This window comes from Canis lupus, chromosome 17 (genome assembly GCF_003254725.2).
Source record: "Canis lupus dingo isolate Sandy chromosome 17, ASM325472v2, whole genome shotgun sequence".
NCBI lineage: Eukaryota > Metazoa > Chordata > Mammalia > Carnivora > Canidae > Canis > Canis lupus.
The window spans coordinates 23,564,910-23,581,926 of record NC_064259.1 but is presented as its reverse complement, the minus strand read 5'-3'; the positions used below and the strand labels follow the sequence as shown (position 1 = coordinate 23,581,926).

Below are 17,017 nucleotides of genomic sequence, written 5' to 3'. Positions count from 1 at the left end.
TTCATTTCCCAGAGTTAAGAGATCCTATTTTTTATGATGCTTTTTGTAAAGAATGAAATTTCATAGGAAATTCATGAAACAAAATTCAGCCAAAAATCACGCATTGTGCTTAAATAATGTAATAAATAGTCCAAAGGATGAATGTTTTTATTCAAGGGGGAACATGGTCTTTCAGTCACCAATACATCTTAATTTTGGAAAGAAATCTCTTACTATGTAGTGACCTTTTCCCTCTATGGTCATCAATGCTAGTGCCCTTTGAGGAAACCCACCAAGTTGCTAATGGGTGAAATTGGAGCTGAGACCCTCCAGACTAGCAGAAGCATCCTCTCCCCAAGTAGTAGAAAGTAAAGAGGAGAGGGTAGAAGCTGCTTTCAAGAACTTAAGCCCCTGAGGGATTATTTTGGCCAATTCTCTGCTTCTAAGTCAGGCTTCCTCATTCTTCACTCTTCCAGAGCAATAACAGTAGGACCAGCGAATGTTTCACAACCAGTTCTCTAAAAAGAAAAACGTGTGTGTTTGTGTGTGTATATACACACACTTACTGAATATTTTACTGATATAAAAGATGTGCAGTGCACAATTTACCATATAATAATAAATATTCTTTTTCTCTTTAAATCCAAATTGATTCGCACAGAATGCTTTTTTGATGATTTTTGCCAAAATTTTTATCTGTAGCTAACATATGGTTGTAATGAACAAATGAGTATAGTTCTGATATCAGTGTTGGTTGGTATTTTTATTTACATTAACAAGTAAGACAAACACGAAACAAAAAAGATATGTGTTGGAACTCTAGGACACGTCATGTCAGTCCCAAAGTCCTCAGGTTGCATGTTCAGCCAGTCCTCTGCTTTGAATATGAGATTGCAATTTCAGCCAGTCCTCTGCTTTGAACATGAGAACAGATAAGAAAACACTATTATGACCTGAGAGAGGAAAGAGCATGGGAAGAATTGAGATTTGTCAAATGTGCCCATAGTTTAAAAAAACAAATGGTGCATAAGACTTGTCATGCAGCACGGCAGTCCTCTGGCTCTTCCTGTCCGTTTCCTATCACTAGAGAGATTACCTTCAACCCATTTAGCTGATTTAGGGAGCATATAGCTCCATACCTCTAAATAATAGCCGTAAATGGTTATTTCTTGATTTGGGGTTTTAAACACTATTGACTTCCCACTATGGTAGGTGTGGAATGGGCTCTTGCATGCTCCATCATCCCACTGCCTCCCACCCCAAACCCTACTAGACATGCCAAGACAGGCCTTTCTTTCCCTCCACTCTTCCAATAGTGTTACATTTTAATTTTGTTCAGCTGAGTAGTCAGAGTTTATACTATATGGTAATGCACATGATATTTATGGCTAAGTCTTTACTTTTCCTTTCATGCACAATCTTTTTTTTTTTTTCCCTAGAGGTTTGTTTTGCCTTGGTTTTGGTTTTATATTTACATTTAGATTACGTTATATCCTTTTATATTGGTCTAGCTTCCTCTAAATTTATCACTGTTTCAACCTTAGACCCTCTGCCAGGTGTCCAAATGTTGTCCTCACATGTGAGATGCCTCCACTCTTCCACCAATTTCACCTTTTTTGAAAAATCTTTTCTAGAGCCCTCTGCTCTGACCAGGTGAGGGGTTACTCTCTGATATCCAGGCCTTTCCTTTGCCCCTCTTCCAATGTCCCATTGATACTGGTGGAGTGCACATCCAGACAGCTTCCTGAGAATGAGAACAGGGAGATAAAACATTGGAGACTCTGGTTATCTGACAAAACCATAATTCTACCTTCATATTGTTTGGTAGTTTCTCTGAATATAGAATTCTAGGTTGAAAGTTATTTTTCTTCAGAAATTTGAAGGCATTGCTCCATTTCTTTCTGGCTTCTAGCATTGCAATTGAAAAGTTCAAAGTCATTCAGATTCATAATCTTTGGAATGGATCTGTTTTATTATTATTATTTTTTTCCTCTCTGGAAGTTTACTTGATTGTGTCTTTTTCCTCTATGTTCTAAAATTTCATGGTACTGTGACTTTTGAGTTTATTTTAATATTAAATAATATTTAATTTATATTCCAGATAAAAGGATCCCTTTAATCTGGAAATTCAAGTCTTTCTATTGAGGGACATTTCCTTGAATTATTCTGTGGTTAATTTCTTTCCCTTCTTTGTGTGCGTGTGTATTTTGTTTCCTGTTTCTGGAACTTTTATTATTTGCATGTTGAGCATCCTGGATTTGTCATTTACTTTTCTTATCTTTCCTGTCCTGTTTTCTATCTCTTTATCTTATAACCCTCTGTGGACTTTTTCCATTTTTATTATAGTATTTTTAATTTCACCAGTTCTGTTTTGCTCTTTTTAATGCTCTTTTTTTGTATTATCCAGTTCTTGTTTTCATAAATGCAATCTATCTTCTTTTATATCTCTCAGGATATTAAATATATTCTGAATATAAATATTTTCCTTGCATAATTCCTATTAGGTTGCCTTTATCCTGTTTCTTTGATTTGATTTCTATCTTTCACATTATAGATTTTCTACAGATGTTTATGAACTCTAGTTTCTGCTCTTATTAAGAGCAGAGTGCTCAAATGCTGTCTGCAAGCTCTGAGTTTGTCATTGGGGTTTGCTACCTGTGGGCTTCAATTTTGAGTGTGGCTGGGCTCTTTTGTTGGAGAACCTTGATGTCAGTGTCTTTAGATCTTTCCTTTTACACTGTTCAAACCTCCCTGGGAAAGCTCTCCCGGTCTCCTGCTTTTAGGAATAAGCCTGGTGGCCATATTTATAGGAACCAAATAAAAAGAAGATTGGTGGTATGGGTCTTTAGGATGCAAATGCTGTCTCCTTTCCTCCTTAAGGCCTCAAGTTCTGCCTTATGTCTTCTGCATCAGGGAGTCTCCACTTCTTCCAGTCCAGAGCTGGGGATAGGGAAGGGGTTTATGGATTTTGGTCAAGCTTCTTTGCATAGCTCATTTTCCCTCCTCATACTTCTAAGGGGTTCTGCTGGGAACACAGAGCTGCTTTCTAGGCCCTCATGCCCTGTGAATTGAGGATACAGCTTTCTCAGATCTGTTAAATCAGTTGGCTATCAGTGTAGTTATCCACTCGCTGTCCTGTTCCCGAAATGCGGGCACTGTAGTCTGCCTTCCCATTCTCTTTGCCCTTGTGTGTTTATACCCTCTTTTTCTCCCATGGCATTTTGGTGCACATTTATTTCATGGCTCCTCTTTTTGAGTGTTATAGTTCATTGTAAATCTGTCTACCCAATCCTCCGAAGAGGGAGCTCCTCTGAAGGAAGAGACACATCCTGCACACTTAATAGCCCTTGGTCCTCAGCAGTGAGAGATAGCTGTGTGCTGAAGGGCACCCACCCTGAGGTCAGGCTGGAGGCTGGCTAGTGGGGGTTCTGGGCTCAGACATCAGTGGGCTCAGCTTGCCCTCAGGGAGCTTGTGGTTGGGTGTTGTTTTCCTCTCTTCAGCTATAGAGAGTCTGGTTCTGACTGTTGGCATCTCGAGTAGCTAAAGAAAGAAGTGATGGCTATAATCACGAGCTTTCTTTGCCCTCTTTATCAGAATAAAGACATGGAGAGAGGTGAAAGATGGTGCAGAAACAAAAGGACACAGTACTCTACAGATGGAAGGCAAAGGAAGGGGTGGGGCGAGGTTGAAACTCAAGAGTCTCCAACCCTTTGCCAAATTCTTCTTTGCCCTCTTTTCTATGAAAGATGACTTCCTGACTATAAAGTAATTCAAACACAATGTGGAAATTTGAGAAATAAAGAGAAGCTAAAGAAAAAAAAACTAAGCTGATGATCCATCACCTTTAAATGATCTGCTATAATTGTGTGTATAATTTATATATGTATACACAACTAATTTAATAACTTTGGAATCATAATGAATACAGTATAGTATATGCTTTTATACTCAAAATTATATTGTGAACTTTTCTTATATCATTAAATCTTTTGAAAACATGATTCTTAATGATTGCAAAATTTTACTATATTGATATAATTTGTATTTTAAATTATTTTGGCACTTTTGATTTTTCATTATTATAAATAATGCTTTAATTGATAATCTCTTATATGCAATACTATTTTAACCCATTTCTTATTGTTCTTTTAGAATTTATAGGAATAGATTTACTAGTTTATAGAAAACAGACATCACTAAAGATCTTTTTTTAAAGATTTTATTATTTATTTATTTATTTATTTATTTATTTATTTATTTATTTGAGAGAGAAAGGGAGCATGCAAGTGAGTGGGAGGAAGGGCAGAGCGAGAGGGAGAGAGAGAATCTTAACCAGGCTCTATGTTCAGTGCAGGGCCCACACAAGGTTCGATCTTTGACCCAAGATCATGATCTGGGCCAAAATCAAGAGTCGGACACTTAACTGACTGAGCCACTCAGGTGCTCAAGATCTTTTGGCCCCATTCCCAGTGGCAGTATCGTAGCCAATGAGGTTTATCTGAGGTGCAATTATTGCTAATTGAAAACTTTTCCCAAAGATCTTAATGCATATTATCAAATTGCCAAATTAAAAAGTTGCTCTCATATATGGTACCACCAGCAGAAGATAGATAGACTATTTCTCTAGTCCCTTACACAGTGTGTGTGTTTGGGTGTGTATATATTTTACAAGCAAATTTCATTTTTAAAATTTTCATTTCTGTATTTGATTAAATGATTCCCCTTATTTATTTTATATATGAAGCAACTTTAAAATTTTTCTTTTTGTTAAATTTGGCTCAATTTAATATTTTGAGATTTATTATTTTTGATTATCAAGAACTCTATATATCAATGTAATCAACCTTTTGTTTTATCTTTGCCTACTGTTTGTTTCCTTTTTTACTTTTGTTTTGACATCTTCTGACATAGAAATTAATAGAAATTTGTGTAATCAAAGCTACCTTTCTTTCTTTGCAATTTCTTCTTGCTTTATACTAAGAAGGTATTAGTAGAGTTTCAGAACAGGGCATGAGTAAGTTTATCTATCAAAAAGTCATGAGCTTTTCCAGCAGTTGCTCAATTGCCACTTATTAGGCCTACATTTACTTGGAACTTAAGGCTGGCTCAGATACTGGATGGGAAGATTAGGCCTTTCAGAGCTCTGGTTCCCTTTGCTAAATGTGTTCATTCTCCCCTCTGCCACTTTTCACACAGAGAACATGCTGACAGAATGTTGCCATGGACATTGCCAAAGTAGTCATCGGATCTCTAAACCGTGAAAATTCTTGGTAGCTTCTTGAGATATTCTAGCCTATATCCACCGTAATTTGAAAGACTTAGGATCCTCCAGAAGACTTGCTGAAACAAGAAATTGCAAAGACTGCTCCAGGCACCAACCGACAGCCAGACAGCACTGAGTCATTTTTCTCTCCTTGTAGCTACCTAATGAGTAATTGTCATGACTTCCTCCATACTGGGGCTAGAAGATGAGCGGTGTTCCTTGGAGTTATGTCCTTTCATCTTGCCTGTTTGACATCCTTGTTGACAGGGCACTAGATGCCGGGCCAGATGGTGCTAGGCACATTACACAGATGAGTGGCAGGAGTCCAGGTGTGCCGTGTGGGGGGAAGAGGCAGGGGAGAAACTGGGCATTTCATCACTGGAGTATATAGAAAGAACAGCTCCAGCTGGGGTCTGTCTCTTCTTGAGAGCCTGAGTGATTAATGTTCTAAACAGATTCTGAAATGCCTATTTTATGAAGGGCCAGGAAAAATGAACATGTGCATCTTAATGACTTCATCTTCCATTATGAAGAAAGAGAGTATAGTTTGTGGTAGAAAGAGCATTGTGCTAGGAGGTCTTGGGTTCTAATCCTTCACAGAGTGACCAGTGGTCCTGGTTTGCCTGGGACTAATGGGCTGTCCAGGACTTTGGATATTTCATTTCAAAATTGCGGCAGTCCTGGGCCAGGATGGTTGGTCTCCTTATCTAGCTCTGTGGCTTTGGCCATATCATTTATCTTGCTGAGTCACTGTCTCCTGACATCTACCCCTGCTCTGCCCTTAAAGAGTTGAGTAAGGGTCACCAAGGTATTGGGAAGCAAAATGGTTTGTTTGTTGTGTGACCTTGATCAAATTTCTTAGCTCTTTAAACTTGATCTTACCTTTTGGTCTTTATGGTAGGGTAATACTAGTGAACTCCTTATCAGATTACTGTGAGAATCAATTGAAAAAGAAGAATTAAATGTAAATTCCTGATTGCAGTACCTGAGACATAGTAGTCCCTATGAAATGATAGCTATGGCTCTTATTACCGGTGTAGTAGAACATTGTCAAAAGTAGACTACATCGATGTCCCTATTACTAGAAGAATCCTTGAATTTACGAAAGTTGGTTCTGCCCTCTTTGTGTTGGGTTGCCCTCATCCAGGAGCTATGAGTCTCAGAAAGCTGGTGTGCACAATGGCTTCTAGTAGAATCTTTTGGAGGCTGGACCACAAACAAGTCAGGAGCTATACTCAGAGGCTGACAATAAAGATGCCCTCCCTTTCCCCTGAATATGTGTTAAAGAAGAGGTTACAAAAAAGAATGTAGTATTTCTACATTTCATTAAAAATTATATGTGTGTTTTACAGTGGTATGCCAGAGCCAACTCATACGAGCTCGGAAGAACTAATTGTTAGTATCTCTTCTCAAGTTCATGTTCAGTGACATCATGTTGGTAGCTTGAAATCAGCCAAATGGAAGTATTTATCATGGAAATTGGCAAATACTGTAAGTCAAGGCTTTTTGTTTTTATTAACAGAGATCCACTTGTTAAACATTTACCCGCTCTCTGCTGTGCATATGTAAAGGTGCAGAGAAAGGCCTGGTCACCACTGGGTGGTGAGATTAGCGATTTCTTTGCTTATCTGTATTTTCTAAGTTTTTAAAATTTACATGCATTACTTTGGTAATTTTTGTTTCAGTTTAAGAAAAGGAGAGCTCAATCTGGCAGCATTTTCATGATAAGGGATGAGAATAGGCAGACCAATTTCAAGGTTTTTCTGATCAACTTGTGAGCACACTTGAGGCCCTGGAATTGGGTGATGCTGAAGCAGGGAGAGAGGAGCATTGTATAAGATTTCTGGAAGAGGCCACCCTCGAACTTCAAAACCTGTCAGTCATTTTCTAATGAAAAACTCCTGGAGAATGGATATTTGGGCAATAATTTTATACAACCAACCTAAGGAAAACTAGAAGGAAATATGAAAATGGAGTATCCATGGGTTTGAACATGATTGCCAACCTTCATTCTAGGCCAGAATTTCTAATTTTTTCCCAACATCCTTATTATTGAAACTGATGACAAAAGGCAAAATGGCTGGACTTGAATGTCTTTGCTCCTGTGAATCCCTGTGGTTCCTGAGGAGATAGATCAAGCCAGTGATAGAGCAGAAGACATAAGCAGACAAGATCCATTATTTATTTTTATGTATCCATGGTGCCTTGCATGGTGCCTGACCTGAAGTAAATGCATGAGTAAAAGATGGGGCTTCCCCTATGGTGTACTGGTAAATGTTGAACAACCAATTTTCCAAAGGAAAAACTTCCTAATTGGTGGCATTGGCTGAAATTTGTGTTTTAAATACTCTTATCATGGCCAATTTCAGTCTGTAAGAGTGAAGTTGCTGAACTTGGGGTTGGGAAAATATTAGCACAAGGAGGTTCTTCAGAGCAGGCTCCAGCACACCACCAGCCCATGTGGTATTCAGGCTTCTAGTGACTATTGCCAGATGCCTCTCTGGCTGGACCTACCCTCCCCCTTCTGCTTTGCCCAGTCTTGCAGTCACCCCAAGGCCTCTTCTTGACCTGTGGACCCTTATGATGAACTCTGTGTCCAGAAGTCAAGGAATTGACCCTGAATATGGGAGTTATTGGAACATTGGATTAGGGTTGAGGGAAATCTGTATTCTATTCATGGCTGACCACAAGGGAATCCTAGGATATCCCTGGTTCCTGTCCCTTAGCCTATCTTCTGTAGATTAGTGTGCTCTACCTCCCAAGGGGGCTGAGAGGACTGTTACTGGTGGAGGTTTTCGGAATCCTTGAAAGTAGGCATGGAACCCTAAAGGAAGCCATTTCTCTCTCTCCTCTTTCTTTCTCCTCTCTCATTGCACTATCCTCCTCAAATTGCCCTGAACCTTATTCTATAAGAATAGGAGCCAAGACTACCTTTTTAGTGCCCTAGGGTTTGGGCACTAAAAGTTTCAGGGATCTCAGGGGGCTGAGACAAATCATAAATAAGTTGTAGAGCACAGTCCTCAAAACCAATTAGAAAGAGACAGTAGCACAATGCCCTTATCCCTTCTTCCACAGCCTGTCAGGCAAGGCGTACCATATATGGGCTTCTCCTCCAGGGGCAGCTGAGTCTCCAGCAGCTGATAAACATGGGGTCTGATCCTGGTTTGGTGGGAAAACACCTAATTTCCTGATTTATGAAGCACTCAGTTTTATTAACTGTCCTATCTTATTAGGCCTCCTTAGTGGCCTGGGAAAATCCTATCCTTGTGGCTTTCAAAGCCAAGACCTCTGTCTAAGCAAAGAGATCACATCATATAGGGGTCATATCTCTGGGAGAAAAGCTGACCCTCAAAGCACCTAGAAGGATGATGGCATTTATAAAAATTGTAATAACACTATTTTGGTGGCTGCTATGGAGCTGGTCCTGAATTGGTACCTTGTATATCATCTGATTCTCAAAGCAACCATATGTGGTAGATACCATTACCCCATTATACCTATGAAGAAGAAATCTAGGTTTGGCAAAGTTTTGCACCGCCTCATACCATACAGCTAGAAAGTAGTGGTGCAAGATCCATACTCAGATTGAATGTCCATTGCTGAGGCCCTGCCATCGATTCTTGGAGTAGGAAAAGGCTGATGGCTCTCTCCCCAGCCTCCTCATGTGGCTGGATACCTTAGCCAGACTAAGTCCCCCTTAGGGGAGTCCCCCATTCCTCTTCTATTTTATTGCTTAGAGGCACAGTAGAGCATGTCTCAAGAACTGCTATATTTTAAGAACTAACATCATCCCAACCATACCGGAGTCCTTACGAATCTTTCCCTCATCACTCTCTCTCTCTGTCTCTCTTGAAACATGGATATAGCAGGATGCTTTTCCCTTGTCAGATAGATCGAGGACTATGAGTTGCTTCACAACATATCCTCACCAGGCAACTGAAAAAAGCAACCCTCTGCTCAGCTATTAAAATAACCTTCCCTCCATAATGGATTAGTTATTTCAGCAATGAGGCCCATTTGAAGGGAGATCATGAGATAATTGACTGTCAGACAGTTGAGCAATGTTAAGGTCAATTGTAGTGGAGGTCAATTCATTTGAACAATGGGCTTACTTCTGACAGGCCTCATAATGTTGATAATAGTAACTGTGGTTTAATGGAAATGTTCAATGATGTTAGAGAAGAATGAACCATTAGACGTTCAGATTAAAGTATTGTCTAAACCCGGAAGGTTTTGGAGATGGTTTGGTCATAGCAAACACAAAATCCTCCGCTAGGGAAAACCGACTTTAAAGAACAGCTGGATTTAATGTCAAAGGCAAATGATTTTCTTTCCCCCTTTACCGATTGACTTGAATTTACACTGTGCAGACCGTGATTATTCCCCGACTTTGTATTTATAGCTTCTCATTTGCATTTTCCAGAATAATTAAGAATTTAACCTAGAATGGGCCATTTTTGAGTAGAGGTGAATGCTTTCTGATTTTTAAATGAACCATCTAAATTAGATACTAAATATATATTGTATTCTCCTTGCCTCCTGCTTAAAGTCCTTCTAAACTTCTGGACTCATTACTGGAACCCAATGGGAGTAATTGCTCACCCCATTCAGAAGTCTTTGTCCAGGAAGGTGGCTCTCATCCATAGAAGACAATCTGTTTCACAAACGTGACCCCTATCTGCGGTTGTGGGAAGCCAGGGAACAAGCCAGTGGGCTCTCTAATGGGGACACCAGGAGCCTCCCCAGCAGACAGCAGAAGGGGAAAGCTGCTCTGTATTCTTTGCTTAAATTCTACCAGAAATCATTTCCAATCCACTTTGCTTTGCTTGCCAGAGCTGGGTCCTGATTTTAAAGGACTTACTTCTCCAGAAAGAGTGTAATTGTATGCCCCTGGGTACAACTGCCCTTCAGGCAGAAAAACAGGGGGCTAATTCTCAGTACTGCTTGCTTCTCTGGACAAAGCATCTTCATCCCTACTATTGCACTCATTTGGCGCAGATGGACTAAAGCTAAAGGGTTAAGAAACATGCTCCACTTAAAGTCTGTTCATTCTTACTCTCTATTCTGCTACCTCTCATGTTTATAAATGGGGCCTAAAACCTTGTTTTCTTCACAGTGGAAGTCCATGTCTGCTCAAGTTCATTCTCTGTTAGTGGGTAAGGGGTCATAAGGCCCCTGCAGCTGCCAGATTCTGCAGTGTAACAACAAAGTTCTTAAGACAGGGGATGTGTTGTCCCTGGGTGGATGGGCCCTGTGTCCCCTGGCAGGCGTGATCAGAGCTGCAGAGGTAATTTAGCAGAGCTGTCTAGAAAACCTACAGCCACCCACAGGTTTGTTTGTTTGTTTGTTTGTTTTCCTTAGGGCAGAAGGGAAAGAGGGGGCACCTGAGATTCCAGAGGGAAGTAGGTATGAAAACAGCCAGAGGCTCTGAACTTCAGGGTCCAGAGGAGGCAAGGCATGTTGATGTATGTTGAGGACAACTCACCCGATCTTACTGTTGATTAGTGAATTGTCTGCAATGTTCTCTGCATGGTTGGATTATGGGCTTCCAAATACTCCTTCCACCCTAAACAAAAAGGAGCAGAGATCCCAACATTAGTGTCTGTAATGCTTACTTCAGGGAGGCAAGTGCCAGCCAAATAGGGTAACCCAGGAATCCACTGGCACTCACTTGCACAGGTGCTAACTGGTCAGACTACTTAGCAAAAATCAGGGCAGGGGGCAGGGGGTGGGCTTTAAGGAATCTGACAGGTCCGTTTTGCTGCTGGAGTCCAGTACTTGCAACATCCATGACAAGACTGGGTCCTGCTGTTTGGCACTGGGGGAGCTGGGTTAATAATACTAATACTAATACTTGCTGACATTTAGCAATCCCTTACTCTGTGTCAGGTAGGGCAGGCAGCTAGGACTTTGATGTGCATTTTTTTGCTTCCTCCTTACCCATTAAGGATGCAAGTGCTATTATTATCCCCATATTCAGATGAAGAACTGTGGCTTTACAGAGTTAATAGCTTGCCTGAGGTCACCAAGATAGTAAGTGCTGGAACCAAGATTCTCACCCAGGTTGATCACTCAGACTCCAGAGACAGGCTGAGCAAATGGAAAGTGTGTGTGGCCAGGTAGGCGGTAGGGGGTGAAGAAAGGAGAGGAGATTTTGTCCATTATACATTTGCCTTGAGTTGTGCTGGCATTCCTATGCCTATATGGAAAAAGATTTTATATATATATATATTATATATATATATATATATATATTATATATTATATATATATTCCCAAAATAGACTGACTATATTTACCATCACTTTCATCCCATGGCTAAGACTATCAGACAAGATTCTCAGTATAAATGGTGACTGGCCATTGGTCATTGCTGTGTGGCTTCTGTTTATCTGGAAGTCTGATATAAAATTCACAGCTAGAATAAAGCAACTATCAAAGCTAGTTTTCCAATACCAAGGAAGAAAAATTAAATTTCATACATGTTCAATGAATAGATCTGTTCTGAAGACCTAAGTAACTCTCCTTTAGAATTTTCTGGTTAGACAAAATGAGGCCAAGCATCTTGTCTGGTCTGAAAGTAGGAGTAGAATGGTGACTGAGTAAAATACTTCTAGCTCAGTCACCGTTTCTGTGACAGGAAAAAAAATGACTTTACCTCCACAAGAATGACAGGCAGAGGTTTAAAAAAATCCTGTAATACTTCCTTTGTTTTGGCTTCAAACATGCTGTTGATAACAGCTGTTACCAGTGTACAGTGTGTTTATTGTTGAGTAATTATATTTTGCTTTCATATTGGCAAAGCTATTATTTGTACTCTTAGGAGCAGTGGACATCTTGTGTGCACAAATGAATTAATGTGACAATGGCTTTTGACTTTGGAAGCAGTGACTTATTAATACTTTCATCTGCAATGTTGTTAAATAAATACTCGGATCTGTTCATCATGTACCTATCACTAATGGGTTTCTCCAGCTACAAATTCCACAAGACTGTGCAACCCAAAGGACCAGATTATAGAAAAGGGAGAGAGAAATTATAGATATCTCTCTTATTATGATTTTGAATCCTGTCCAAAAGCCAGAGCGCTTCTGATTTAAAACAGTCAGATTGGTCAAACCCAGGCATTGGAAACTCCCTAGGGCGGATGTCAAAGAGAAGACTCCTGCACTCTATCTATCCCTGGAAGACTAAATCAAAATGACATTCCTCTCCTTCCACCTACACACTCACACATATATGCACATGCCTACATGCCCATGCCCATGCACACATACGTATCCAGAGATCTTCTATTTCTCTAGAACTTTCTAAGTAGAGGGCTCAATAAATGGTATTGCTTGACTGTTTTATTATTACTACCATCTCTTGTACACCAGGTACCGTATAGTTAGCTAAATTACCCACTAAATTTTCTAAATGGAAAGGCAGACAGAAAACCTAAGTTAGGTAAAGGGTGATGGATATTTTTAAAGATCGGGAAGACACAATAATGAAGAAAGAAGTCTTGTGTGAGGATCCTGTAGACGTGCATGCAAATTGGCTAACTTCAGAAAAGAGATGAAGCCGGCAAGCAGTGAGGCGATAGCTTAGACACACAGAGGAGGAGACTGGACATGAAAGGGTTCCACTTGGCAAATATTCTCGTGCCTTCATTATGTGCAAAGTGGAGTGTGCCTTGTGAAGTCAAATCGTAGGATGATGCACACCAAGTGTGTATAAAAAGGCAGTGGTTTCCTTGCCTTCTTAGGCAAGGAAAGGGCCTTGTAGAGCATAGTAAGAACAAAAGGAAAACAAACTTTGCCTCCGAGACTCTTCCAGGCAAATCTGAAATGTCCTGAAAATGGGGAACTTGAAGGTCTGATGGAGAAAGGAATGCATTTTGGCTGAAGTCTCTTTAATTAGGAGAAGAAAGAGCAAGAAGCAGTAGAGGCCAGGAGGCAGTCACCCATGGGGACAAATGATGAATAAGGCAGCAGTAGAGCCTGAGGGGAGAGGAAGAAGCCAAGGAGAGTGCCAGGGGCCCTGATGCAAACACACAGAAGGACAAGGAGCAGAAAGGAGCCCAAGGAGGCATGGTACACATAATGCAAAACTTGCTCATCTCTGATACATCTTATGAGCATGGGAGCCTTGGGGCCAGATCACCCTCCCAGACAAAACTGGGATTAGCCTCATCCTCAGAAAAGGCTTACCCTTGCTAATTGGAAACCATGGTTGAACCGTAATGCCAAAGTGGTGCCAACTCTGAGGCCAGCAGGGAGCTATTCTTCTAGCCAATGTTAAACCAAAATCAACCAACTCCTTCTTGCTCCCTAAATAACAGTATTGTGGGTAAGGAGTAACTATTGAGAGTTTTCTCAAATGCAGAGCATCAAGACATAAGTCTAACCATGTCTGTCCAACACTTAGAACCTTCTAGATCAAGGATCAGAATCTGTGGCTGGCATGCCCCGCAGGCTAAGATTGGCTTTTAGATGTCAAAGGGTTGTTGAAAACAACAGCAACCAAAAACAAAGAAAAATATATGACAAAGACTGAATGTAGCTTTCAAAGCCCCAAATATTTACTATCTGATTCTTTGTAGAAGTATGCTGACTTCTGCTCTAAAGGATTCCAGCACATTTAGGAAAAATCCAAAGTTTATTATAGCTTACATGTTGGGCTGACAGATCTGACCCATAAAGCCACAAAGCAACAAAAACAAAAACATGATGCCCACACAATATTTGGGATGTATGTAAACTAAAAAAAAGACTTCCTGTTTATCTGAAATTAAAATGTAGCTAGGCATCCTTTGTTTCATCTGGCAGCCTTATGTACTGGGCTTAAAGGGGTGGCATATAGCAAGAGCATGGGTTGGAATCAGACTGCCTTCATTCGGATCCTGCCTCAGCCACTTGTGTAATGAAGCAGACAGTTGGCCTTTCTTTGCGAAGCCTTGTCATTAGGAAACGGGGACGATGGGCTCTCAGAGGGCACCTAGAATGGTGCCTGGTACCAGCTATTGTTACCATATCATCTTGCTCCAGCCTGCCCCTCTGACCTCACCTCCCGCTATTCTCCTCTCCCAGACTTCACTCCAGCCACTGTGGCTGCCTGGCCTTTCCTGGACCTACCACATGGGCACCTGCCTTACAGTCTCTGCATTCGATGTGTCCTCTGCCCGAACTCTCTTCTCCCAGTATCCCCTGGTGTTCATTCCTTCCACACATGGAGGAGACTCCTCGACTGCTGTCTCCTCCAAGGCCATCCCTGGCTATGCTCTCACTCTCTAGTACCCTAATCTGCTTTACTTTGTCATCAAAGCTTTTACCTCACCCTGACATTGTACATCTGTGTTCTTTACTCTTGGTCTTGTTCACTATTATGTTCCTAATCCCCCGCACAGTGTCTGGCACTTATTTGAAGAATAAAGGAGTGAGGGTGCCTGGGTGGCTCAGTAGGTTAAGCGTCTGCCTTTGACTCAGGTCATGACCCTGAGGTCCTGGGATCCAGCCCCGATTTGGGGTCCCCACTCCGTGGGGTGTCTGCTTGTCCTTCTGCTACTCCCCCTGCTTGTGCTCTCTCTCTGTCAAATAAATAAATTAAATATTTTTTAAAAAGATAAATGAATGAATATGTGATGGACTGTACCTCTGCAAGGGGCTTAGCTCAGAGCCCTGAGGCAGTTGTAAAGCAGGCAGCTGTATTTATGACTCAAGCCGGTGATAGCATGGGAGGTAAACGGATGGGATCTTGGGTCTCATTCGAGGTTATAGCCTTATAGCCTTGCAGCCTGGATGGGAAGGCAGTATGGCACAGGTACTTAGGAACAATGAAGTAGGAGAGGGCCATCAATGAGAGGTCCTAGGGGCCTTGAGAGCACTTGACAGGGAGGTCAGGGAAGGCTTCTCCCCACAGGGGCACTTGCAGCTGGCTGTGAAGCAAGACCAGAAGTTGGCTAAGTAAAGAAGGGAAGGAGAGCTCTGGAGCAGAGGGAGCCGCGGGTGCAGGGGCTTAGAGGTGGGGCAGCCCAACATACCACCGGAGCACAGAAGAGTCTAGGACACCGAAGGATGGGGGTGCACTGCCTCTGTATTTGGCAGCCTATCCGTCCTGCGTGCGGCGTTCAGATATTTCTGTGTTCCAGCTTGATGCTTGTGTCAGCACTCCTGAGATGGATCTGAGCTCACCGCAGCTTCCTGGCACTTACTTTTCAAAACTTGTGTTTATTATTATTATCAAGTCATTTTAGCACTGGTGGGAAGGGATGAACTGACAGGTCTGAAGACTGATGGGTGGATCCATAGGGTGGCTTGGAGACCCCAAGGGGCCACACCCCGCCCTGTTGCTATTCCCTTGTCAGTGGGGACAGCCAGTAAGAAGAGCTTGGGCTCCCTGCCAGCCCTGTGTGTTCTTCTGCTGACAAGCTCTGACCTCAGGCAAGTTAACTACCCCTTCAGAGCTTCGGTCTCCCCATGTGCAAAATGGGGAGGTGGCTATTTCTGTGCGCCTTATGAAGCCAATACATTGAGAACCACATGGGAAAGGATGTCATGCTGCCTGGCTTATTGCCTGGCACAGGCAGGGCTCCCAGGAGTGCTGAGCTCCTGTCTCCCGCTTCCCCTTCTCAAACCCAGCCCTCTCCCACTTGGCATGATCCATTCAGAGGTGAAGGAAGCATTTTTCATTGCGTTCCCTTTGAATCCTGGTCCCCTGAGATGGTCTGCAGAAACAGGAGCTGTGGTAAAATACATCCTTGGAGAATTCCTCCACCCAAGCCCTGGGGTTCCTTCTCCAAGCACCTGCCAACGGATTTGTCTTGACACAGAGTTGAGGCTGGCTGGCTGTTTGACACACTGGAGTTTCCTGGCAAAATCATTTGGTGATGTAGCCTAGGTCCTCATGTGGAGGCCACTCACTCATGGAGAGTCAAGGTCTGTGAGTGCAAGGTTGAGGTGTTTTGGAGGGAGCAGCTGGTCCTCTGAGAGGAGAGGGGCCAGGAAACTGACAGCCCTCAGACAGTGGTGTTGGCCACCGACTTGGTGCCTCTTTCCCATAGGAAAGATCCTACGAAGTCAGGTTGTCTGGATGGCTCAGCAGTTGAGCATCTCCCTTTGGCTCGGGTCATGATCCTGGAGTCCTGGGATCGAGTCCCGCATCAGGTTCCCCACAGGGAGCCTGCTTCTCCCTCTGCCCATGTTTCTGCCTCTCTCTGTGTGTCTCTCATGAATAAATAAAATCTTTAAAACAAACAAAAAACCAATTTTTAGAAAGATACTACAAAGTAAGAAGATAGGAAACACTTTGAAAGCATTTAAAGCAATTCAGCCAGATTTAGAGTACCGACTGTGCTTAGGTGTTCATGACAAAAGCAAATATCTCTGTTTCTTTTGGCATTTTTAACATCAAGTCAGTGGCCTGGAAGAGCCAAAAACTGACCAGAGAAAGTTTCGTGGAGTCCGTCAAGGGCACCCTGTTATAGTTCAGTTGAGTTTAAATCTTGAAAAGCTGCAGGATGAAATTGGAAATCGCCCTGGGTAATGGAGAGCCAAATTGGGCCTTAGAGCAGGTAGCCCAGTGACTTATTTTTTAATGTCTCCAACATGAAAGAACACAATTGATTTTTTCCTCCTTAATCCCTCCAACTCCCCAGCTTTTATTGTTTCTAAAATAAGATAAACCAAGCAGGTATTATTTCAGCTCTGTAAACAATCTTTATTTTTCTGGCCGATAGGAATAGAAATTGAGACGGAGACCCGGCTCGCAAGAGGGAGAAACAAGGTAATCAA

General features: G+C 41.9%; 1 protein-coding gene and 1 pseudogene across 1 annotated transcript in view; both read left to right on the top strand.

The window, feature by feature from the left end:
* ALK (ALK receptor tyrosine kinase) overlaps window positions 1-17,017 on the top strand; it is a 680,397-nt gene that overhangs the window by 135,775 nt on the left and 527,605 nt on the right. The gene's annotated exons all lie outside the window — the stretch shown is intronic.
* LOC112665154 (U4 spliceosomal RNA) lies at window positions 4,439-4,571 on the top strand (annotated as a pseudogene).